The sequence below is a fragment of the Myotis davidii genome, unplaced genomic scaffold, assembly GCF_000327345.1.
Source record: "Myotis davidii unplaced genomic scaffold, ASM32734v1 scaffold854, whole genome shotgun sequence".
Classification (NCBI taxonomy): domain Eukaryota; kingdom Metazoa; phylum Chordata; class Mammalia; order Chiroptera; family Vespertilionidae; genus Myotis; species Myotis davidii.
This window is the reverse complement of record NW_006285939.1, coordinates 2717699-2723985: the sequence shown is the minus strand read 5'-3', so window position 1 is coordinate 2723985 and position 6287 is coordinate 2717699. Positions and strand designations below refer to the sequence as shown.

At 42.0% G+C, this 6287-nt stretch overlaps 1 protein-coding gene across 2 annotated transcripts in view; it reads right to left on the bottom strand.

The window, feature by feature from the left end:
* Positions 1-6287, bottom strand: part of ZFAND4 (zinc finger, AN1-type domain 4) — an 85308-nt gene extending 79021 nt beyond the window's left edge. For both annotated transcript variants that reach the window (XM_006757146.2, XM_015559669.1), the window contains exon 1: positions 6235-6287. The gene's annotated coding sequence lies outside the window, so the exon portion shown is untranslated. The remainder of the gene's footprint in view (positions 1-6234) is intronic.

Sequence of the window (6287 nt, the reverse complement as noted above, 5' to 3'; positions counted from 1 at the left end):
ACTTTCTCATTAAGATCCTTGAGTAACCTTATAACCATTGTTTTGAACTCTGTATCCAGTAGTTTACTTGCTTCCGTTTCTTTCATTTGTAACATGTTTCTTTGTTTCTCCACTTTGGCTGCTTCCCTATGTTTGTTTCTATGTATTAGGTAGAATTGTTATGTTTCCTGGAATTGGTAGAGTGGCCCTGGGTAGTAGGTGTCCTGTAGGGCCCAGTGGCTCAGCCTCCCCAGTTACCTGAGCTGGGCACTCTAGGTATGCTGCACCCCTGTGTGGCCTGTGTGCACAGTCTTGTCATAGTTGAGCCTTGATTGCTGTTGGCGTCACTTGGAGGAATTGACTGTGAAGACCAGCTGGGTGTACAATGGAAGAGCTGCTGTGCAAGAGACAACCTATAGAGCAGGACTTGCTTCAGTGGAGCTTTGGTACTGACCAAGTCTGTCCCTTCAGTGTGTCACTTGTGGATGTGTAGAGTTGTAATCTGGTATGTTCTGAAGCTGCCCACTGGTGCCCTGGCTCTGGGGCCTCCTGGGGTCAGCAACTGCCTGGGGCCACTCAGCAGGAGCTACCAAGAGATCTGCAGGTGGTTGCTACTTCCTCATTAGGAAGTGCCCAGGTGAGGCCCAGCTGTGAAGCAAGACAGCCTGGTAAATGGATTTGGGGCACACTGACTCAAGCTGCTGCTTATTTAAGAGATTTTAGCAAAGTCTGGAGCCTTAGCAAGGACAGGTCATTCATATAGAAAAGCAACTGCAGCTTGGATGGGGCTGCAAACTGGATGGGGCAGGGTCTCAGGGAATTACCAGGGTAGAGCAAACAATGTGGGCTATGCTGATGGAAACTCAGATTTGGCTGCCAGTCAACTCTGTGACAGGTTCCAGCAGAGGAACAATGACCCCTGCTAGCACCCCTGTCTGGGAAAAAGCCACCCCCGATTCCTGCCTTGATGCCAGATAGTCCAGTTCCTCCCCATATGTCCCTGGATTCCCCCAAAGCTGCCGCTCCACGCTGGAGCTCAGAGTACGCAGGACCTTGTAAGTTCGTGCACTGGCCCTGGGACTCTAGCAGCCTCCATGTCACTCAGTCACAATCCCTGCTGGTTTTTACAGCCTGAAGTTATGAAGACTTCTCTTCCCAGCTCTTCTTTTCTGGGGGCTAGGGGGGCTGGTGTGGGACTGGGGACCCCTGCTTCTCAGAGAAGGCCTTGAAGATATCCTTTTCAATTAAAAAACTACTACACATGGGTGTCAGACCAGCCCGTCCACATTTCTGCCCCTCCTACCAATCTCAATGTGCTTTCTTCTTTACTTCTCTAGTTGTAGGACTTCTATTCAGCCAGATTTCAGGCAGTTCTGAATGATGGTAGTTCTATATTTAGTTGTAATTTTGATGTGGTTGTGGGAGGCTACAAATATCACATTTACCTTCTCAGCCATCTTTACCAGAAGCTTGACCTAATTTTCTCTATATGCCTTTGTCTGATTTTCTTACCAAAGTGATATTGGTCTCATAGAATAAGTTGGGAAGTATTTCCTAGGCTCTACCCATTGAGCCAATCCAGCCAGGGCTAGCACATTTTCTTTATACATTCATTCATTGATGGAGACAGGTTGTTTTATGTCTTGGTTCTTGTAAATAATGGTGCAGTGAACAAGGGGGTGCAGGTATCTCATTCATTTCCTTTGGATAAATACCCAGAAGTGGAATTGCTGGACCATATGGGGCTTCTATTTTTTATTTTTGAGAAATCTTTGTACTGTTTTCCATAGTGGCTGCAATAATTTACAATCCCACCAAGAACATAGGAGGGTTCCCTTTTCTCCACATCCTTACCAGCACTTATTTGTTGATTTAATGATAACAGACATTCTGACAGGTGTGAGATGATATCTCATTGTGGTTTTAATGTACATTTCCCTGATTAGTGATACTGAGCATCTCTTCATATATCTGTTGGCCATCTACATGCCCTCTTTAGAGAAATGTCTATTCAGGTCCTCTGTCCATTTTTTAATTGTATTCTTTTTTTCTTTTTTGGTGTTAAGTGTATGAGTTCCTTATATAATCTTGATATTACCCCTTATCAGATGTATAAGTTGCAAATATGTTCTCCCATTCAGTTGGTTGACTTTTTGTTTTGTTGATGGTGCCCCTCACTGTGCAAAAACTTTTTGTTTGATGTAGTCCAGAAGTGGTTAAACTTTTAAATGTATTTCAGAATGGGTAAAGCCTCAGAGTGGAAGGATACCAGTAAGTAAGCCTAGGTGAATAAAAAAATGAACACTAGGGAAGTTAAAAAAGAGTAAAGAAGAAAAATGGGTGATAAATTATATACTTTTTTTTCAAAGAATATGAGATATCACTGAAGTCACTGCACTTTTCATAGAAATGTGTCTAAAAGAGCAGTTATTTTTAAAGGCTGTGGTTTTACTAGTAACCTACATCTCCATTCTATAGGCATTATATCCCATAAGCATCTGTAATATTAACTATTGACAAACATCTGAAATCCACTATATTCAAAACTTATCATCTTTCCTACAAACCTACTTCATGTCATACAATCTCCACCTTGGTAATTATTCATATACTTACTTCATCCCACCCTGTAACACCTTTGGTACCTCTCTCCTCTAATCATTTGCACCTGCAGTTTTGGAACACATAGCCTCTATATCAGTGGTTCTCAACCTTGGCTGCACATTAGAATCACCTTGGAATCTTTTTAAAATCCTGATTTCTGGGCCTTATCCTCCAGAAGTTCTGTTTTTTTGTTATGGGGTGGGGCCACAACATTAGTAACAAAGAAACAGAATTTCTGGAGGATGAGGCCCAGAAATCAGGATTTTAAAAAGATTCCCAGGTGATTCTAACGTGCAGCCAAGGTTAAGAACCACTGCTCTATATCATTCCTCCTGCTTTGCTCTACTCACTGCCATCAACACAACTGGCTACCTGAGAATACCTAATCATCTTTCAAGACTCAGCTCAAGTGGCAACTATTCCACAAAGCCTTTTATGGTTACTCTCCCTTGCACCTCTATCATATACCTCTATCATATATTGCACCCATTACAATCAATTTCATCTTTTACATGGCTTTCTTATTCTTCTGAACTGTACACTACTTACTTAGGACAGTGTTTTGTACATATTGGTACTCACTAAAGGTTTGTTCAATGAAAGAGTACATAAATATTCAGTCTTTCGATTGCTCCTAGAACAAACCTGTGATATAGGAACTGTATTATCCCTGATTTAAAGATGAAGGAATGCTTGGTTATGCTCCAAATATTTCTTGGTTTCCTATGGGAATCATGTTATGATTCACTCCAAACTAAGTCCACCAAAGTTTATACAACTTATGACATACAAGCACATACAGGGATTTCTGCTATAGTATAAATTTTTATAATACTAACGAAGTATAATTAATTTAATAAGGAACCTGAATTGCATTGTGCAAACTGCTAATGGTCCGAAAGAGATGGCATCACAGGAAGAAAAGTTGTTGCTAGCACCACAGCAGTTTTGAGTATAGTTATATATTTATCAAAATAATGAGTAATAAATATAAGGATACAAAGCACTGTGCTAATAATATGCTGATGATAGTAGAGAAAGATTATTGCTTTTAAATATAAGCCAAATAAATGGCCTTATTGCTCAGGTTTTATTTCTTACATCTTTAATACATTGAAATGCCTACAGAAAAAATTATTTTGTATGAACCTAACCCCTGACCCTTCCTCCTCCTCACTGAAACTTCTTTTTTAATATTTTAGATAACATCTGGGTTCTTAAGAGCATACTTATCATGATATATTAAATAAGAAATGTACTTTAGAACTAGCAGTATCTGTTCCTCCAAAGCCAACAGCATTCCTACATATATGGTAGCAGCTCTAGCAACAGAAGTCAGGGGTCAGGAATGCTGAAATGAATGTTACAGAAATAAAGGAATGGGTGACCAGTGAGTGAACAAGGAATTTAGAGGCAGAAGATGTAAGGAGCACACAATACTCTTCCATAGCAATACCCTGAATGTAATAATGGGACAAGCTGGGGATGGGAAGAAAGACAGATTTGGAAGTCCATCTACCAGGAGAATCAATAAAGTATGGGCTAAAAGAAAAACAGCAACCTAGGACAGCATTAATTGTGCTGGAACACCCAACATAATTGTGGGCCCTAATCAATGGAGCAAAATCAATGTCCAACACATTTGTAATACCCTAACTAATAATAATAAAAGAAAAAAAACCTCTGTAAACATTTTAATAATAAAAACTAATTCTGAAAAAAAAATCAATGTCCAAAAAGAAGCAAGGTTGGTAACCAAATCAAAAACTGAAATATATGCCGAGACCGGTTTGGCTCAGTGGATAGAGCGTCGGCCTGAGGACTGAAGGGTCCCAGGTTCGATTCCGGTCAGGGGCATGTGCCTTGGTTGCGTGCATATCCCCAGTGGAGAGTGTGCAGGAGGCAGCTGGTCGATGTTTCTCTCTCATCGATGTTTCTAGCTCTCTATCTCTCTTCTTTCCTCTCTGTGGAAACTCAATAAAATATATTTTAAAAAAAAACCTGAAATATATGCCTCAGGAAAATATATTTCTCCTCAGTAGTAGAAATCACTGTAACAGAGGACAATTTTAGGCCATTAAATCTTGTTAAACTGGCCAAAACCGGTTTGGCTCAGTGGATAGAGCGTCGGCCTTCGGACTGAAAGGTCCCAGGTTCATTCCGGTCAAGGGCATGTACCTGAGTTGCGGGCACATCCCCAGTGGGGGATATGCAGGAGGCAGCTGATCGATGTTTCTCTCTCATCGATGTTTCTAACTCTCTTTCTCTCTCCCTTCCTCTCTGTAAAAAATCAATAAAATATATATATAAAAAAATCTTGTTAAACTGACTGGAGGACTACATGATGGTAGAGGGTCAAATAGAAGCTCAACACGCCAAAGACCCAGCCAGTTTTACAAGCAGGGTCCATGGCGGCTTCTGAAAGTGCTGTGTGGCCATGCTCAGCTGAGCCTATTACGGAACCCTATGATGTTGGAAAGCAAAGGGCAGTGAAGACTTAAAGGATGGGAAATGATGCAAGAACAAGAAGGTAAAAAATGGAAGAGGAAAGGAAGGCAGATAAAGAAAAAAGAGTTCTTCCAGAATTTTTACCAATAATTTAAAAAACAGACTTAGCTATTAAGAGTAATGGAGTCAGCCGGCCTGCGTGGTTCAGTGGTTGAGCGTTGACCAATGAACCAGGAGCTCGCCTTTCCGGGTCAGGGCACATGCCCGGGTTGTGGGCTCTATCCCCACTAGGGGGCGTGCAGGAAGCAGCAGATCAATGATTCTCATCATTGATGTTTCTCTCTCTCCCTCTCTTCCTCTCTGAAATCAATAAAAAGGTATATATATTTGTAAAGAGTAATGGAATCGAAAAACATGTCTAAATCAATTCCCAAAACATTTCTCATTCCTTCTAAAAAAGATCGTTAAAAATTTCTTTAAAAAAAGTTTTAGTTGATTTTAGAGAGAGAGGAAGAGAGAGGAGAACAATAGAAACATCTATGAGGGAAACATCCATCAGCTGCCTCATGCATGCCCTAGGAATCCAGGCATGCGCCCTGTGACCGCTTGGTGCATGGGTCATGCTCAACCACTGAGCCACACTGGCGGGGCTGAAAGAGTTCTTAAAAATACAACCAAAGAGCCCTCGCTGGCTTTGCTCAGTGGGCAGAGCATCAGCTTGTGCCAGGTTCCATTCGGGTCAAGGGCACACGCCCGGGTTGCAGGCTCGACCCCCAGTAGGGGGCGTGCAGGAGGCAGCCGATCAATGATTCTCATCATTGATGTTTCTCTCTCTCCCTTCCTCTCTGAAATCAATAAAAATATATAACTTTTTAAAACTAATACAACCAAAGAGGTAAGGCAACAATAATAGCGTCAAATAAGCAATGTCAGTGACTCGGAATCCACTTTATCCCGTCCTAAAGAGTATTAGCCACATAGGAGCAGTTATCTTTTAAACTTTCCCTCCAACGTCAAGAGATCCGGGTGATATGCGGTCATTAAAATGGTGATGTTAATGAGCTGCTTTCACTAACCCCTGAGCTTCCGGTACAAGCTACAGAAATCACATGCCTACGCCTTGCCTGTGCCCTAGACTGCAGCCTGCAGCCATTTCCTATGGCACCGGGGATCCTGCGCCGCGGGAACAGGCACCCGAGTCACCTGCGCGGCCCGGGCTCCTCCGGGAGCAGCTGGTTCCACTGACGAGGACAGCG